Genomic DNA, 20,139 nt, shown 5'->3' on the forward strand with positions numbered 1-20,139 from the left:
AATGGGTTCTCTGTCCTTAAACATCTCCGGTAAGGAAACAGACCCATTAGCAGTCCTATGTGGTTTGGGTATAAATATGCCTGAAGCACAAAGCTTAGACAAATGGTCTTTTAAAATCCTTTTATCTTTGTGTTTCTATGATTCCTGTCATGCTAGAGATTCAGGCTTCTTTCAAGGTTAAACCTGACAGAGTGGCCTTACTGATGAAGACGCGCATAAATTGTAATTCTGTGTTCCCCAAAGTTAGCATCATATATGCTTGTTGTCACTTCCTCAATCTGTTATGACTAGGCACTGGGCCGACAGCTTTTAAACATTGGGTTCTTGTTAAAGATGCAGTTCCCTAGGCCTCATCCACCAGAGATTTTAATTCCCAGGTTTCTGATGGGAGCAGGAATCTGCATTTGTAGTTAAAACCCCAGGTGATTCTAAATGACATGGTTCTCGCGCTCTGCTCTGAGGAACTAACATTGCACTCGGCTGATGCAGCAGACGAGAGAAAGAGGCATCAACTCTGAGCTTGCAGATGCTCAATATACGGAGAAGAAGAAAAGCAGTTAAGAAGTTAGGAAAGGTAGGCTGGAAAACGAGTTCCTTCAGGGTATATTTTGCTGCTGCATGTTATTACTGAGATATCAAAGACCAGACGCATTGTATTTTGTTGTTGTTGTTGTTGTTTAAATTATATTGTGAAGTCCTATTTATCAATAAAATAAATCAAGAAAAATGGTCAAAATAAATATCAGCATAAAACCTTTATAACCCTTTTTGAAGGGTTTGCCATCTTTAGTTTCAGAGACAACAATGACAATTCCTTCACTGTTTTAAAATATCATTTCAACATATCTGAAGGGATAAAAATCTGTCCACTGTTTCCGGTGGAGAGATTAACAACATAATCCTGCCCTATAGACACATATGACTCAATCAGTCAATAATATTTATTGAGCACTGAGCAATAGAGACACATAAGTAAACAAAGTAGACAGAAGCCCTACTCTCTAAAGCTTATAGACTAGTAGGGAAAGTAAGCACTAAATGAAAAATTCTAAGTATGAACAAGTATTATAAATACAAGTTGATGGTGCTATGAAAGTATGCAATGGAGGGATCCAGTAATTTAATGCATGGAATCATGGGATGTTTTCCTGTAGAAATATATTAAGTCTGAGACCTGAAGAATTAGTAGGAGTTTGCTAGGAACAGGAAGGTACAGAGAAACACATGTGAAGGAAGGATGCATGGCACTCAGGGACCAGAAAGAAGGCTTGTGTGGCGTAGCATGAAACCTCTGGGGCAGGGCAGCAAAGAAAGAAAGCCCTTTTTTAGGCTAAGTTAAAGATTATGGACTTTACCCTAAGTTCAATGTGCAACTATTAAAGGATTTGAAGCAGAAAACAGAGCTGATCTGGTTTGTTGTTTTAAAGGATCACTTCTAGCTGCAACATTGGGATAAAATTGTAAAAGGGCAAAAATGGATGCTGGGAGATCAGGTATAAGGCTCCCGAAGTGATCCAGGTGAGAGACATCGGCAGACTGGACTATGGTAATGGCAATGGGATAGAGAGAAGTGGGTGGAGTCATAAGATATTTAGGAGGTAGAATTGGTAGGAATTGTTGGATTGGTTGGGTCTGGGTAGAATGAGGAGTGAAGAACACTCAGGCTCTAGGTTGAGCAAATGGGTACCATTTCTTCACATAAGAAAAAGTAGAAAGGGATAATTCGGTACATGTGTGTGGTGATGGGTTGTAATTAGTATTTTGGTGGTGAACATGATGTAGTCCATGCAGAAATAGAAGTACAATGATGTACACCTGAAATTTTTGCAATGTTATAAACCAATGTTACTTCAATAAAAAAAAAAAAAAAAAAAAAAAAAGAAAAAGTAGAACAGAACAAGGTAGTGATTCAGATGAATGACTCTGCAGTGGAAATTCAAGAACATGTGAAATGTATTTAACCGGCATCTAGCCACATGAGAATCAGGCAAAAGAATATCTACCCTTCCCATTCAGTTCACTCCAACCATTACCATTTCTAAAATATCATTTAACATGAGGCTCCTTGATCCAGGATCCAACAAATGCCAAGTACCATAGCAATTTTCTGCCCAAACTTCCACTTCCACAGAATTCTGAACTTAAAGCCAACAATTTTCCAACCTAAACCAGACATTAAATCAAGCTGTTTACAAAGTATGACTGTAATGATATTTTATCTTCTCTTTTATTATATCTATGACAAACTTTTTCAGGGAGGCCAAGATTGAATCCACTGACCACTGTATATATATCATTCATTGCTATATCTCAAAAAGAAATATAGAAATCTTTATGTTGGATGTCCCTTTAGTATTGGAGGTTTCTTTGAATATAGATGTTTCTACACTCACTGTATAGTTATTATATTTTTCAATTAAGTATTCTTAATAATTCAAAACTATAATCCAGGTCAGTCAGATTACCATTAGAGTTATATTCAGCCAGAAAATGTCTAAAAATAAACGCCATTCACTGAGTTCCTACTTAGTGCTATGTATTTAACTTTACATCTTTCAACAACCCCAGAGACCTTTTGATAAGAAAAGCGGAGTCGAGTGAGGCTGAGCTGGCCAGGGTTGCACAGTTAGTAAGCGGTGGAACTAGAATTCACACCCAGGCCTACGCGTACCTGAGCTCTTTGCACTTCTCTAAGATGCCTCTTGTGAACTCAACCAACCAATCAAGGCAGGTGATATTTTCAGGTTTAGAGAAAAATTTTAATTATTCCCGCTCCTGCAATTGGGAAACAGAGTCTTAAGACTCTCAATCCTCTTTATACGAATAACATCTAGCGACTCCTTAGAACACGTCATTCATTTATCTCAATGCCGTCATGGTAAAGCACGTGAAAAAGATATCTTTGATTTATTTCCACCTAATTGAAGAAGAGTGTGCACAGCAACATACTGTTAAAAATAATACTTAAATCACCCCAAACTGGAAACAAACCAATTGTTCATCAATAGTAGAACTGATAAAGAAATTGTGGCGTTTTAAACAATTGAATACTCTACTGCAATGAGAATGAACTTACTGTAACTGCAGGCAACAACATAGCTGAATCTCACAAGCATAATGCTTAATGCGAGAAGACAAACACAAACAAGTACCTACAGTAGGATTCCATGTATCTAGGCTACAAAAACAGGTAAAACTAATCCATGCTGTTAGAATACAGGCTATTGGTTACCTCTGGGTGGGCAGTGACAGGGAGTGGGCACACAGGGTGAGGGGGGTCTGGGCACTGTTAATGCTCCATGCTGGTACACAGGTGTATTCACTTTTTGAAAATTCATCAAGCCTTATATTTATGATTTTTGCACTTTTTTCTATCTCTGTAATACTTCCACATACATAGTTCAATAAGAAGTTTACTAAAAGAAAAAGACTTAAAATGACTTTTGGGGTCAGGAAACACCTGAGATATGTAGAATACTCTAATCAATAAAAATAACAAAAATTTCCCTAGAATTTAAGCTCTGACTTAAAATTTAAAACAGATATATAACAAAAAGGATTCACAAAGGCACAGATTAAAAAAATAACATAAAATTCTAATAACAATAAGCAGATGAAAATACTTTTAACAAAAGATTAACACATTTCAAAGACTGTCTAACTGAAGGATAAGACGACAGAGAGACTTCAACCATATGGAACTTTGGGCAATAATTCCCATTGAAATCATGGATAAATTACTAAATTCTTCAGTTTCCATGTCACCACATCTAAGAGCAGGATAATTCCTACCTTCCTCACAGGGGTGTTGTGCTGCTTAATTAATGTTTGTAAAGCACTTTCGGTTCCCTTGGTGAAAAGTACCACGAAAGAGCAAAGTATAATTATGTTTTAATTGCAGGGCTGATTCTGAAGACACACACACACACACAAAACGTGCCTATGAATTGTGATTTAATCAGATCACTTCATTAGAATCAGTCATGACTTATGCCTTCTGGCTTCTGCTATATTTGAGAAAATGGCCTTTTCTATTTTTTAAGTCTTTTTGGCTCAGCTTCTCTATCTGTAAAATGGGGTAACATGCTTTCCATGATCTGCAAGTATTTCTTTATTCTTTGCAAAACTCTTCAGTGATCCTCAGATGAAAAGAAGGCACATATTGCTATGAAAAGAAGAAATGCAACCTCCTGCCGCCTGGGATGAATAGAATTGCTTGTCTCTGGGGGCAACCAGAGTGCAGATGTCTTGCATAAAGGCCACCAAGGGATTGGCCCTGCAGAAGAGTCTAAGAACAGCCAGTCTGCAGGAAGCCAGGATGCTAGATTAGGACTTTGGGGAGTTTGTTGGCATTCAGAGCGATTACATTCCATTTTCTTAAAGGGACAGTTGATTCTACTGTCCCTTTTGTTGAGGCCATCTTCATTCCTGCTCTTAATCCAAAGGGTTTATACCACAAAACCAGTCATTAGAAATCCATTGATACATACAATTCAAACTATGACCTTTCACGTATTATGACGTGACCAATCAAGCTGAGCTTTGTGATCTATCTTGCTTTCTGTGCCCTGAGACCGGTCCTTCATAAATCTTGACTTGGGGAGATCAAATAATTATGTCATGTGGATGACATATTTTAGAAGAGAGGATCTTTATAAGAAGAAATTCTAACTATATTTTTCAATTCTCCTTTTTAACAGGCTAAGTAAAACATAAAGAGACCCACGAAAAGGTTTTTGATTCCTTGACGAAAATAAAAGAACTTCAAATTACACATGAACAATATAGAGCTTTTCTGGCATTTATTTCCCCCGACGCGTGCAATTTTAGTTATCTGTGTCTTCTATACCTTCTATTTAATTAATATATAGAAATATTCCTTATCACCCCTCCTTTAAAGAAAATAAACGTCTGGTCAGACAACACTACTCTCAGCTGCCAGTCACATTTTTGGGCAATATACTTCTATTTCTGTATGAAATTTTTCAATAATTAACCTTCCTCTCTCTATAAAGAGAAATCATATGAAGGTTCTTTAAAAATAAAAAGCATTATAAATCTTGATGACAGTAGATGTGACTTTTCAGTAGCTAAAATTCTCCTGAAAGATTAAGATGTCTGTCTGAATACCTCTGCACCACCAAAATCTTTCAGGAGACAATACTGATGCATTCCCCTAGGAAAATATAAACCAGTCAAGTGCACTGACTTAGTCATTAGCAGTCCTGAAATCATACTTGGTTATTTGATGATCTAATTTTAAACGCTTAGCAAGCTATTCACTATCACTATACAAACATACCTGGGAAATGTCTGCATAGGTTTTATGGAATTGTAAAAGAATGCACTCACTTGTCAATGCATTCAAATCATGCTATGTCCAAAAAGCACATATGCTGAGAGTCATTTTGAGGGTGGAATGAGAAATAGAGCAATGATGGGCCAAAGTAATGGTTTCATATTTTTTTCTTTCTGGAAGAAAACAAAAGCTTCAGTTCTTCCACTCTGCTGTCACAGTGGTAATGGTTTTTAATGCTTTGGGTCAGAAACCCTTAAAAAGCTCACTAAAAGCACACTGAAAAGTCTGCCAAAGGGCAACTCCTACCGGACAAACAGGGCCCACCTCCTCAAAGTTTACGACCAAGCACATGGTGGGTGATTCCATGGCTGTCAACATGACCAGTCACGTGAATGTTTATCAGCCACTGCTTTCTAAAGTCCAATTTAAGGGGACTGACTCAAACTCCTTCTGCAGTACCAATAAATTAAGAGAGATTCTAGAGGTCTATGTCATAGTCCTCAGTGCTATGCACCACACGTTTCCAACCCCCTGACTTCCGGGCATAGTAGGGTTGTATGAAGTATAATCTTTGTAGTTAGGCATGGCCATGTGAGTTGCTTTGGCCAACGAAATGTGAGCAAAATAACATGTGTTATTCTAAGCGGAAGTTTGAAGAACCAGTGAGCAATTTGCATAGCTGTCTTTCCCTCTACCACAGCTATTGGCAATGTTCCACGTGGGGTCTGCTTTGTTGGCTGAAGTGCTGAAGTGATAACGGCATGAAGCAGAGCCCCCAGTTCATACACGATGGACATGTGTGATGTGAGGAAGAAATAAAACCCGCTGCCATAAGACACCGAGATTTGGGGGCTGTTTGCTTCCAGAGCATAACCAAGCCTCTCTGACTGACTCAGCTTTTCACCAGGGTCAAGATCTCCTTAAAACTTCTGGGAGGATGACAGAGGGATGTGTGTAGTATTCCTCCAATTTCATCCTTCCCTCAGGCTCACTCAGCCTGGTCCTGAACTGTGTTCCCTGTGGGTTCTGTTATCCCTTGAGAGACTCTCAGCACTACTTCCCCAATGTCCACAGGAAGATCTCCACTTCAAATGACTACAGGGCGAGGCAGGTGACCTGAATGAGTAAACAGGCCAATGCATTCACGTGAAACATTTAACTCCTCACCTCTCCCTCAAGAAAGCTCTTTTCTTGAAACACGAGGTGCCCATCGCCTGGCTTTCTATTTGAAGGAGCAGTGCAAGTGTGCTGATGAATTGAACCACAATTCTACACTAGTGTTGGGGAAACCACAGGGACCAGTGGCAGCTACACCCCCTTACCTTACACCAGTAGCTGGTGTCCACACTGGAATGCAAATATGTTCAGAAGCCAGAATTTTAGATTTTTACTCTAAATTCCCAATTTTCTTAAAATACTAGCTAGGCCAAAGAAAACATAGCTCAGGCCCACGGTCCACATTCCGTGGGCATCTGCAGGGGAACCTCGCTTTACGCCTTTGTGGGGACAATGGCTGTTATCCACTTTCAAGAAGCCCCAGACTGTTGGCCCAAACCCAGGCCAGGGATCAAGCTCAACCTGGGGAAAAAAGTGTTCAATTCTGCTACCTTACTTATTGGAAGAAATTTCTTTATCTTGCCAGCAAAAATTATGCTAACCAAACCCAAGTCCAACTCAGTACACTGATTTGACCTCTCGTTGATCTCAATAGCACGCTAGCTCATGAACTCACTCTTTCTCTTTTTTTTTCAAATTACTAAAGTAATACATGATCATCATTGAAACATAGCAAAGTATTAATAAGAGAACAAGAGGCACTCATAAGTCTAAGACCCAAAGATAATCAGTGTTGCCATATTGGTATAATCCTTCTGGAAATAAACAAAGTTTATAATATATTTATGTTTAGAATTTTGTACTTTTATCTGTTCTGTATTCTGATTTTTCCTTATTAGATAGTTCTTCACTTCTTCATAGACTAGTCAAGTTTTAGATTCTGACTTTTTTTTTTAGTTTCCAGAAAAAGAAATTTATTCTTAGAATATTCCTTCTTAAAGTGCTTCATTAATTCTTACAGTAATTCTACGGCAGAGCTTATTCCAACGAGACAGTGGGAAGTGTCAACTGTTTTGTTATACATAACTTGTCTAGGGCTCAGTATTTTAATAATTTACTTTTTAAATTTTAGTAAGTATACTTTTTCATTAAATAGTAATTCATATTAGTTATAGACAAATTTTATAAAGACTAAAATATGGAGAAAAGAAAAAAGTGTCTATAGCCTGACAACCAAAGGATAACTAGTATTATTATTTTGGTGTATTTTCTTTCAGTCTCCTTTTTTTATACATAGGGTTTAAATATGCATGCATATGTGCATGTGTGTGTTACGTATCGCTATATATATATCAAATTTGATGATATAACTATATATAAGTATATATAGAGAGCTATATAGAACACACACACATTATATATACAATTATAATCACATATTTTTATTATGTGCTTTTTCACTTATTACATAAATGTTAGCTGGGGAACATACCTATGCTACTCATACTTCACTTGAGGGGGAAAGTTCTCCCTTAAAGGGAAAATGTAGCAGAAACACTTCCAGCCCCTTTCTCCACCTCCGTGGCAGCAGTGATGGGTCTGATTGGTCAGCTGGTGACATTGACATCCATAGTTCATTGGTCCGCATATCCATTGGGGGGCAGTTAATGGGTTAAAAATCTCAACATACAGTGATCTTGCTCCAGGATCTGTATGACTGCATAAGCATATATCCTGGCTCCTCTATCCTGGAGTAGGATGGCTTATAATTCTGGGTAAAAGAGTTTAACTCAGGAACAGAATTAATAGGAAACTGGATTGTGGCCACAAGACAAGTTGCTTTCTCCAATCCAGCTTAACCAGTATTGTAGGTAACATTTCCATGTTACTACAAATCTTTGTAAATGGCATTTTTGATAGGTGGATAAGACCAATGAGAGGGTTTATTCGACCATTTCTCTATTGTTGACGTTAGATGAATAATTTAGTGTTCATCCTCAAGCCTTTTTGACATTTGGTGACTATAAAGAATTCTGTGTAGCAACTGTTGATTTCGTAGGTTTGATTTTTTTTTAAATGCCAGATTTTGTTTTCCAAAGATGACCATGACAATAACTCCCATCCCACATTTTCTTATGCTATGTGAGAGTACCATTCCCCATCAGGTGGTAGTCTCCTTGAATTTGGGCAGGCCTGGGGGGCGGAGTCAAGATGGCGGCGTAAGCAGACTCGGAACTCACCTCCTCCCGTGGACACAGCCAATTTACAACTACTTGTGGAAAAATTACCCCTGAGACAGAACTGAAAACTGGATAAGAGGAACTCCTGCAACAACGGACAATCCTAACTGAGGTGGAAGAGGCAGAGACTCCCTTCTAGAGAGGAAAAACGCCGCCTTCACAAGCCGCCAATGTCATGGCCTCGGGGAGCAGCCCACAGGTACGCAGCCTCCCTGGAGGCGCGGGGCCCTGAGCCGGGGAGCGTCCCCGCTGTGGGGCATTTTGTGGACCCAGCACAATCGACACCAGCGGCATAATATCTGACTTTGCCTGCTGCTAAAGCATTGGGGAGCACCCCCAGAAAACCCGGTTCACAAAGAAACTAAAACCGGCTCTTAAAGGGCCTGCGCACAAACTCACCCGTTTCAGAAAGCATCCTAAAATCACCAGAAAGAAAGGTGCACAGTGCTTTGGTGACAAGAGACTCACCTAATAGGCCCTGAGTGCATCTCGGTGAGGGGTGAGACCTCTCCAGGGACTGGGACATTGGCGGCGGCCATTGTTGTGGCCTGGTGTGGGCGTGCTGACACAGATGCCATTGGAGTTCTCCCTGAGGCCTGCTAGCCCAGGGTCTGCCCCACCTGCTAGAGCACCAATTTAATCCAGCTCAGCCAGGGCAGGCAGCCCACCCTAGAGACTGGCCCCACCCAACAACAAGCCCTCAGGCAACTTGTGGGCCTGCATAGATTGGTGACTGGATTCTCTGCAGCCTGGCAACTGAGCCGACTTTAGCGGGGCAGGGTGTGCACAAGGAGCGGGTGGAGAGTGTGGGGCGGTGGCAGAGTGTGTGGGGCTCCTGCCGTGGAGAGACTGGGTCCACTTGGGGAGGTCAGGGCGCTCACATGGGGCAGGACTGTGTTGACTGTGTGTGTGGACCTGTGGGCGGCAGGGCTTGTCAGCTGCAGAAGATTTGTGCTTCTCAAAGACCCACATAGGAGGTTTGCCCCACCTTCCAAAGCCTGAAACAACTGGGTGCTCCTGTGCCTGAGGCCAGCCCCACCCAGCTGCAATCCTCAGAGAGCTGACAAGAGACCTAATAGGCTAGAGGCTTACAGCAATTCTAAGGCCCTGAGTCTAACAACCTGCCACGGTGGGGGCCTACTCACTTAAAAGAAATACTGCAACACAAATGTGGTATTAGAACTTGCAGCCAACTGTACTGGGGCTCCCCACACCTGATAAAGAGACTGAAGGGCCCACAACAACTACAAGCAGCTGAGCATTACAACAGCTGGCCAGGAGCATAACTCAGCCTCCCTGGGCGCCTACAGAAAGAGCAAACAGGCCACAACAGAAGGACACACGTAGCCCACATAGGGGTCACCCCTGGAACATTGAGAACTGAGGGAAGCACACTGGAAGCCTCCTAAGGCATCACTTACATAAGGTCACCTATCCAAGAGCAGGAGACGTAGCTGACCTACCTAATATGTAGACACAAGCACAGGGAAAGAGGCAAAATGAGGAGGCAAAAGAATACATTCCAAGTAAGGGAACAGGACAAAACCCCAGAAAAGTAACTAAGTGAAACAGAAATGAGCAACCTACCCGACAGAGAGTTCAAACTAAGAGTGTTAAGGATGCTCACTGATCTGGGGAGAAGAATAGATGAACTCAGTGAGAATGTCAACAAAGAAATGGAAGATATAAAAAAGAACCAATCAGAAATGAAGAATACAATACTGGAAATGAAAAATTCATTAGAGGGACTCAAAAGCAGAGTAGAGGATACAGAAGAACGGATCTGTGAGCTGGACGAAAGACTAGAAGAAATTACCCAAGCTGAACAGGTAAAAGAGAAAAGAATTAAAAAGACTGAGGACAGTCTAAGGGACCTCTGGGACAACAGCAAGCACACTAACATCCATGTTATGGGTGTCCCGGAAGGAGAAGAGCGAGACAAGGGGGCAGAGAATCTATTTCAAGAAATAATAGATGAAAACTTCCCTAACCTAAGGAAGGAAACAGACATCCAGGAACAGGAGGCACAGAGAGCCCCAAACAAGATAAACCCAAAGAGGCCCACACCAAGACACATCATAATCAAAATGTCCAGAATTAAAGATAAAGAGAGAATCCTAAAAGCCGCAAGAGAAGGTCAAGTTACATACAAAGGAAACCCCATAAGGCTATCAGCTGACTTCTCAGCAGAAACCTTACAGGCTAGAGGAGAATGGCACGATATATTTAAAGTGCTAAAAGGAAAAAACTTACAGCCAAGAATACTCTACCCAGCAAGGTTATCATTCAAAATGGAAGGAGAGATCAAAATTTTCCCAGATAAGCAAAAATTAAAGGAGTTTGTCACCAAGAAACTAGTTCTACAAGAAATGTTAAAGGGAATGATTTAAGGGGAAAAGAGAAGACCACAAATAGGAAAAATTATCTATTTCCATGATTAGAACATAATGGATACAAATGCACAAAAAAGAGGTTAGATAGGATATCAAAAACATAAAAGGAGGGAGGAGGGGAGTTAAAGAGTACAGCTTTCAGACAGAGGTCAAACTAAAGTGACCATCAATTCTGTATAGAAGAAGAAAGGAACAGAGAAGGACTACTAAAACACTGAGGAAAAAAACAAAAAAGTTAAAAAATGGCAGTAAGTTCATACTTATCAATAGCTACTTTAAACGTCAATGGACTAAATGCTCCAATTAAAAGGCACAGGGTGGCTGATTGGATAAAAAAACAAGACCCATATATATGCTGCATACAAGAGACACACTTCAGACCTAAAGACACTCACAAACTGAAAGTGAATGGATGGAAAAAGATACTCCATGCAAATGGCAATGAAAAGAAAGCTGGGGTAGCAGTACTCATATCAGACAAAATAGACTTTAAAACAAAAACTGTAAAAAAAGACAAGGGCATTACATAATGATCAAGGGAACAATCCAACAAGAGGATATAACACTTGTAAATATCTACGCACCCAATGTAGGTGCACCTAAATATATAAAGCAATTATTAACAGATATAAAAACAGAAATAGACAGTAACACAATAATAGTAGCGGACTTTAACACTCCACTTACAGCAAAGGATAGATCATCCAAACAGAAGATCAATAAGGAAACATTGGCCTTAAACAACACACTAGAACAGATGGACCTAGTAGATATATACAGAGCATTCCATCCAAAAACCGAAGAATATACGTTCTTTTCAAATGCACATGGAACATTCTCCAGGATTGATCACATATTAGGACACAAAACAAGTCTCCATAAATTTAAGAAGACTGAAATAATACCAAGCATCTTTTCTGACCACAACGGTATGAAACTAGAAATCAACTATAGGAAGAAAATCAGAAAAGCCACAAATACGTGGAGATTAAACAAAATGCTACTGAACAACGACTGGGTTAACGAAGAAATCAAAGAAGAAATCAAAAAATACCTGGAGACAAATGAAAATGAAAATATGACATGCCAGAATTTATGGGATACAGCAAAAGCAGTTCTAAGAGGGAAGTTTATAGCAATACAGGCCTATCTCAACAAACAAGAAAAATCTCAAATAAACAATCTAACAATGCACCTAAAGGAACTGGAAAAAGAAGAACAAACAAAGCCCAAAATCAGTAGAAGAAGGGAAATAATAAAAATCAGAGCAGAAATAAATGAAATAGAGACCAAAAAAAAAAAAAATAGAAAAAATTAATAAAACCAAGAGCTGGTTCTTTGAAAAGATCAACAAAATTGACAAACCTTTAGCTAGACTCACCAAGAAAAAAAGAGAGAAGGCACAAATAAGTAAAATCAGAAATGAAAGAGGAGAGGTTACAACAGACACCTCAGAAATACAAAAGATCATAAGAGAATACTATGAAAAGCTATATGCCAACCAATTCGACAATCTGGAAGAAATGGATAAATTCTTAGAATCATACAACCTTCCAAAACTGGATCAAGAAGAAGTAGAGAATTTGAATAGACCAATCACCAGTAAGGAGATCGAAACAGTAATCACAAACCTCCCCAAAAATAAAAGTCCAGGACCAGACGGCTTCCCTGGTGAATTCTATCAAACAAACATTCAAAGAAGACTTAATACCTATCCTTCTCAAACTCTTCCAAAAAATTGAGGAGGGGTGGAAGCTCCCTAACTCATTCTACAAAGCTGACATTACCCTGATACCAAAACCAGACAAGGACAACACAAAAAAAGAAAATTACAGGCCAATATCACTGATGAACATCGATGCAAAAATCCTCAACAAAATACTAGCGAATCGCATACAACAATACGTTAAAAAGATTATACACCATGATCAAGTGGGATTTATTCCAGGGATGCAGGGATGGTTTAACATTCGCAAGTCAATCAACGTAATACACCACATTAATAAAATGAAGAATAAAAATCACATGATCATCTCAATAGATGCAGAGAAAGCATTTGACAAGATACAGCATCCATTTATGATAAAAACTCTGAATAAAATGGGTATAGAAGGAAAGTACCTCAACATAATAAAGACCATATATGAGAAACCCACAGCTAATATCATCCTCAATGGTGAAAAACTGAAAGCTATCCCTCTAAGAACAGGAACCAGACAAGGATGCCCACTGTCACCACTCCTATTTAACATAGTACTGGAAGTCCTAGCCAGAGCAATCAGGCAAGAGAAAGAAATAAAAGGGATCCAAATTGGAAAGGAAGAAGTGAAACTCTCACTATTTGCAGATGACATGATTTTATATATAGAAAACCCTAAAGAATCCACCAGAAAACTTTTAGAAGTAATAAACGAATATGGTAAAGTTGCAGGATACAAAATCAACATACAAAAATCTGTTGCATTTCTGTACACTAACAACGAAGTAGCAGATAGAGAAATTAAGAATACCATCCCATTTACAATTGCAACAAAAAGAATAAAATACCTAGGAATAAACTTAACCAAAGAGGTGAAAGATCTCTACACCAAAAACTATAAAACATTTCTGAAAGAAATTGAAGAAGACACAAAGAAATGGAAAGATATTCCGTGCTCTTGGATTGGAAGAATTAACACAGTTAAGATGTCCATACTTCCTAAAGCCATCTATAGATTCAATGCCATCCCTATCAAAGTTCCAACAACATTTTTCACAGAAATAGAACAAAGAATCCTAAAATTTATATGGAACAACAAAAGACCCTGAATAGCTAAAGGAATCCTGAGAAAAAAGAACAAAGCTGGAGGTATCACACTCCCTGATTTCAAAATATACTACCAAGCTATAGTAACCAAAACAGCATGGTACTGGCACAAAAACAGACACACAGATCAATGGAATAGAATCGAAAGCCCAGAAATAAACCCACACATCTATGGACAGCTAATCTTTGACAAAGGAGCCAAGAACATACAATGGGGAAAAGAAAGTCTCTTCAACAAATGGTGTTGGGAAAACTGGATAGCCACATGCAAAAAAATGAAAGTAGACCCTTACCTTACACCATACACAAAAATTAACTCCAAATGGATTAAAGACTTGAATGTAAGACCTGAAACTGTGAAACTTCTAGAAGAAAACATAGGCAGTACGCTCTTCGACATCGGTCTTAGCAACATCTTTTCAAACACCACGTCTGACCGGGCAAGAGAAACAATAGAAAAAATAAACAAATGGGACTACATCAAACTAAAAAGCTTCTGCACAGCAAAGGAAACCATCAACAAAACGAAAAGACAACCTAACAATTGGGAGAAGATATTTGCAAACCATACTTCTGATAAGGGCTTAATCTCCAAAATATATAAAGAACTCATGCATCTCAGCAACAAAAAAACTACCAACCCAATTAAAAATTGGGCAAAAGACCTGAACAGACATTTCTCCAAAGAAGATATACAGATGGCCAACAGACACATGAAAAGATGTTCAAAATCACTAACTATCAGGGAAATGCAAATCAAAACTACAATGAGATATCACCTCACGCCCGTCAGAATGGCTATAATTAACAAGACAGGAAACAACATGTGTTGGAGAGGATGTGGAGAGAAGGGAACTCTCATAGACTGCTGGTGGGAGTGCAAACTGGTGCAGCCACTATGGAAAACGGTATGGAGATTCCTCAAAAAATCAACGATAGAACTACCATATGATCCAGCTATTCCACTGTTGGCTATTTATCCAAAGAACTTGAAAACACCAATTTGTAAAGGTACATGCACCCATGTGTTCATTGCAGCGTTATTCACAATAGCCAAGACTTGGAAGCAACCTAAGTGCCCATCAAGGGATGAATGGATAAAGAAGATGTGGTATATATACACAATGGAATACTACTCAGCCATAAGAAACGATGAAATCCAGCCATTTGTGACAACATGGATGGATATTGAGGGTATAATGCAAAGTGAAATAAGTCAGAGGGAGAAGGTCAAATACCGTATGATTTCCTTCATTAAGTAGTAGATAATAACAACAATAAACAAACACATAGGGACAGAAATTGGATTGGTGGTTACCAGAGGGGAAGGGGGGAGGGAGGAGGGTGAAAGGGTAATTCGGTACATGGTGTGGTGATGGGTTGTAATTAGTATTTGGGTGGTGAACATGATGTAATCTATGCAGAAATAGAAGTACAATGATGTACACCTGAAATTTTTACAATGTTATAAACCAATGTTACTGCAATAAACAAAAAATTAAAAATAAAAAAAACAAATAATAAAAACATACTGATGGTTTAAAAAAAAAAAAGAATTTGGGCAGGCCTGTGACACATTGGCCAAGAGAGTATGGTGGATGGGATGCTGTGTGATGTCTGAGGCTGGGTAATAAAAGGCAATGCAGCTTCTGCCCTCTCTATCAGAACACTCATGCTTGGAGCCCTAAGCCGGTAGGTAAGAGGTCTGCTTACCCTGTGGCTGTGAGGCTTAAACCCACAGAGAACCCACAAGTAGGTGCTCTAGGTGGCATTCCCGGGTCAGTAGCGCCCAAGTGCAAGATATGGGAGTGAAAAAGTCCTAGCCATCAAGTCATTCCAAGCCTTCAAATCTCTTCAGCCAGATTCTGGATATGTGGGGCAAATACAAGCTACCTCTGCTGTGTGTTATTGGAATTTCTGATCCACAGAATCCATGAACAATAAAATGGTTGTTGTTTGGAGTGACTACATTTTGGAGTCACTTATTATGCAACATTAGTAACCAGAACAGCACCTATTTTATGCATGTAGTATCTCATTTGCATTTCTATAAACATTCATTAAGTATCTACTATTCACCAGGCAATGAGCTAGGCTCCTAAGATTCGTAGATAAATCAGACACTATCCCTTCCCTTTTAATGCTCACAGTAGTGGGAGAGACATGATCAGAGCTGCCCTTTAGAAAGATGAATCTGACAGCATTAGTGTGAGGGAGACTAGAGGTGTCTGCTGGAGGTCAACTGGGCAAAGGACGGTGCTGAAGAGGTGGAAGCCATGGCTTAACACGTGTAGACTGATTTCTCTGTTCCACAGACACACTGTGTCACAATTTTTGCTCACAAATGGAACTGAGATCAGTGTACTTCCTAAAATGTAATAGGTTCTCATAAACAGTTATCATTTGAATTAAACTCAAAAATTAAAACAAACACATATCCTACAAATTGGTCATTGTTATGGGCTGAATTGAGTCCCCCCAAATTCATACACTGAAGTCCTAACCCCCAGTAATTCAGAATGGGACTATAATTGGAGATAGTCTGTAAAGAGGTGATTAAAGTAAAATGAGGTCATTAGGGTGGGCCCTAATCTAATATGACTGATGTCTTTATAAGAAGAGGAGAGATTAGGATGTAGACATGTGGGCACACAGAGAAGAGATCATGTTAAGACAGAGGGAGAAGACAGCCATCTACAAGCCAAGGAGACAAGGCCTCAGAATGAAACCAATCCAGTTGACACCTTGATCTCGGACTTCCAGCCTCCAGAACTGTGAGGAAATAAATTTCTGTTGTTTAAGCCACCCAGTCTGTGGTATTTGTTATGGCAGCCTGAGCAGACAGTACAGTCATCATAGGATTACTGTCGTGTTCCATAGCTGAACATCACAAGAAGTAATAGTAGAAGTGGTAGAGGTAGTGGTGGTAACAGTAGCCGCAGAGGTGGTGGTGGTGGTGGTGAGGCTGTGGGAAGACTGGACCACAGTCTTCCTTCTGCTGCCATCTCTCCTTCGAGGAAAGGTAAGACAAGCAGTTATCAATAAAGAGGCCAAACTAATTTTCACTTATATATCACAATTGGTCTCCCTGTCTTTAACTTACATTATAGTAACCTTCTCTGTTGCATATTTAATTTATAATCTTATATTATCAGTTTGTACTTGAATCATTGATATAAATATTGCTTGAACTTTAGCCCTCATAGGATTGGCCAAGAATGCTTGAAAAAGGAACATTTTTATGGCATTTGAAGAAACTGCATGTCTAATAATGAATTACAGAAGAATTTAAATTCTCTGAAAAATTCTAAAGGGCAATTTGAATAAGGACCCAACTTTAAATTAAATAATGGGGAAAAAATACCAGAGCATATCAGTAAATGCTCTCAGTAAATGCTGAATGTTTGTTGAATTAGTCAATAAATGAGTAAATGAATGAATGGCTGAATGAATGAATGATGTTTATATCAAGGGTCAGCAAACTTCTATAAAACGTCAGACAGTAAATACCTATGGCTCTGTGGGCCATGTGGCCATGTATGTGTCTCTGTCACAACCACTCAACTCTCCCATGTTGACCAAAAGCAGCCACAGACAGTATATCAATAAATGGGCATGGCTGTGTTCTAATAAAATACGACAGCAGGCTGATTTGGCCCACTGGCAGAAGTTTGCCAACCTCTGGTTTAAAATACTCACTTCCCTGATCAAAATCCTTTTCTAGCACCATATTGCCTACCAATTTCAGGACAAGCCATTCATTTGGGATCCAATATCCTCTACAGCATGAACGCCCCTTCCTCCCCATCCTATCTCCCATCACTCTGACATACGTAGTCTTCACTCTGAATAAGCTGGACTATTATTTCTATGCTCCAGGTTTTCCCACTTCCTCATCTCTGCTCATACAGTTCCCCTATCTACTAAAATTGTGTTCATACTTCAATGCCATTCTCAAACTCTACGTTGTCCAAGAAGCTTTTTTGAATCAGTCCAGTCAGATGTGAGCTTTCTCCCCTCTGAATCCCATAACTGGCATTTTCTTACTTGCTTATTGCACTTATTAAACTCAGTGTCAGATTAGAGTCACGTAAGTGATTTCTTATAACTTTCTATAAAGCTGCGAGCTCCTAAGAGCAGAAGCTGTGTTCTCTTTGGCTTTGTTTGTCCTGCAATACCTTGAACATACTATGGACTCAGTAAGTCTTTGAGAGTACACTGAAATGATATCATTTTGAATTTTCTACCCCAATAGGGTAAAAGAGAGCTCTGATTGGTGTCTGTTTTCAACAGATTCCAAGACTTGCTATCTCTGGAATATTTGTACAGGCTGCTTCTCTGTGGGGTCATTAATCTGGCAGGAATTGAAATAACCTTGTTTGCTACAGAACTCCAAAAATGCATTAGGGAGCTAGAATTCTTGGAGCCATCTGTCCTTTTAATTAACTTTGATCTGGAAGCAAGGAGCTAACTACCTCCTCAATTGCTAAGCTTCTAAAAAGGTTAATAGGAATTGAGATTTTACCTGTTGTATTCCTAAGGACTTGCTTACAGATTGTTTCCTTGTGACTGCACGTGAGAAGTTTTGTTCAACTCAGACATTTCTCAAGTGCCTGCCTGCAGTGCAGAAAGCACTAAAAGAAATGGAACGATAAATAAGACATGAGCAGCCCTGATACCCAGGAGTTAATCAACAGTCTGGTCAGGGAGACAGACACAGATCCAAGGCCTAAAATACAAAGTGGGCTGTGGTGAGGGTGATAATAGGACACGGTGAGATGATATTGCAAAGAGAGAAATTAATTTTGATGGAGACAGGGGAGTCTGGACAAAGAGGCCTCACAGAGTGGAGGGGATGTGAGCAGGAACTTGGGAGGAAAACAGTGATAAGATGTGGATGTTGTGATGTCTTGATGTCTTGATGTCTTGGTGTGTTAGAGCCTCAATGACCTCAGACAACCCTCTCCTTTATCAGATGAGGAAGGTGACACCCAGAGAGGAACCACGACCTCAGGCAACCTACTTGCCCCCCTTTAGGGCCATCTATGTGCAACTTCAAATTCACAGGAGGGGTAGAAAAAAGAATCTGAGACTAGAATATCTTTATTCCTAGGCATTTGTGACAAACATCAGAGGCAGCAATTAGTAATCTGACCACACAACAAGTCCAAGGCCAGGGCAGCCTCTGTTGGAAGCCATTGCCTTTGGTAATTATCAAGGGACCAAATTTAGCTGCTAGCAAAATTGCACCTGGGTCCTGTAACTGACAGCTATGCAACCTTGGCAACGGAACAAAAGCTTGCAGTGAACTGGGGATAGATCAGAGAGAGCTTTAAACTTGGGGTAGAGAATCTCGTGGAAGAATCCAACTTTGGTTTAAAAGAACATGTCTCAAAAGCAACCAAAGGAACGATGACTTTGCCCTAGAATTACAGGGTACATTATATCACAGAGGCAGGCAGGGGTTTGCTTTCTCATAGGGCATGTGCTTCCCTGACTAAATCATGGGAAGATAAGAAAGGTGTCCCAAGTCTCCCTCCCTCCTGGGCCCCACTCGCTCCCCACCCCCTAAATTCTACGCTGTCAAGGACAACACAACCATCACGACTGGGCTGATGCCAACCCAGAAAGCAAACTTCCCAGGGTAAGTCAGAGAAGTAGCTAATGTCCAAAAGAATACCCTGCAACAGTTTAATTTAAATAGATATTCAGTTCTCTTCACTCTCATCACTAACAGGGTGTATGTAACTGAATAATTAAACAACAAATCTTTATTTATTTATTTAAGATTCACAGGAGCAGCTGTGTCTTTTCTTCTTTTCTAAAGGAAACATAGACTCTATTAGGATCCATTTTGCTTCTACCTAGTTCTCTGTTTTTCCAACTCTAAATCCTAGCCTCACTCCACATTCCCACCACAGAAATATGCCGTGCCCATATTAATCTACTGAAAAAAAATCATTTTTCCATAAAACAAAAAGTATTGCCTCCAGATAGCAGATGCAGTAAAATGGTCTGATTAAACTCTGAGGCTTTGTCTCTTTTGAAAAAAGTTACACTAATTTTCCATACATGAAACACCCAAGTTAAAAGAGGTGTGACAATAACACTATACAAATAATCCATTCAAGTTGATTCATTTTCCAATGACGGAAAAAAGCGTGTTTTTGAATGGCAAGCAAAGCATCTCTTACTAATATTTTCAATTTAATCTAGTTTACATCAGTTTACTGAGCACTCTGAGTGTATAGAAGGTACCACTTTTTCCTTTTTTTTTTTTTTGTGAGGAAGATCGGCCCTGAGCTAACATCTGCCAATCCTCCTCTTTTTTTGCTGAGGAAGACT

General features: G+C 39.6%; 1 protein-coding gene across 5 annotated transcripts in view; it reads right to left on the reverse strand.

Annotated features, from left to right (window-relative positions):
• The window catches only part of RASGEF1B (RasGEF domain family member 1B), a 562,507-nt gene that overhangs the window by 215,086 nt on the left and 327,282 nt on the right, over nt 1-20,139 (reverse strand). Inside the window, exon 1 of one of the 5 annotated variants that reach the window (XM_087434491.1) lies at nt 9,064-9,207. The exons of the other annotated variants lie outside the window; for them this stretch is intronic. The gene's annotated coding sequence lies outside the window, so the exon portion shown is untranslated. Of the gene's footprint in view, nt 1-9,063; nt 9,208-20,139 lie in introns of those variants that run through there. 5 annotated transcript variants of the gene reach the window in all.

This window comes from Ceratotherium simum, chromosome 8 (assembly GCF_057802395.1).
Source record: "Ceratotherium simum simum isolate JZ-2026a chromosome 8, ASM5780239v1, whole genome shotgun sequence".
Lineage (NCBI taxonomy): Eukaryota > Metazoa > Chordata > Mammalia > Perissodactyla > Rhinocerotidae > Ceratotherium > Ceratotherium simum.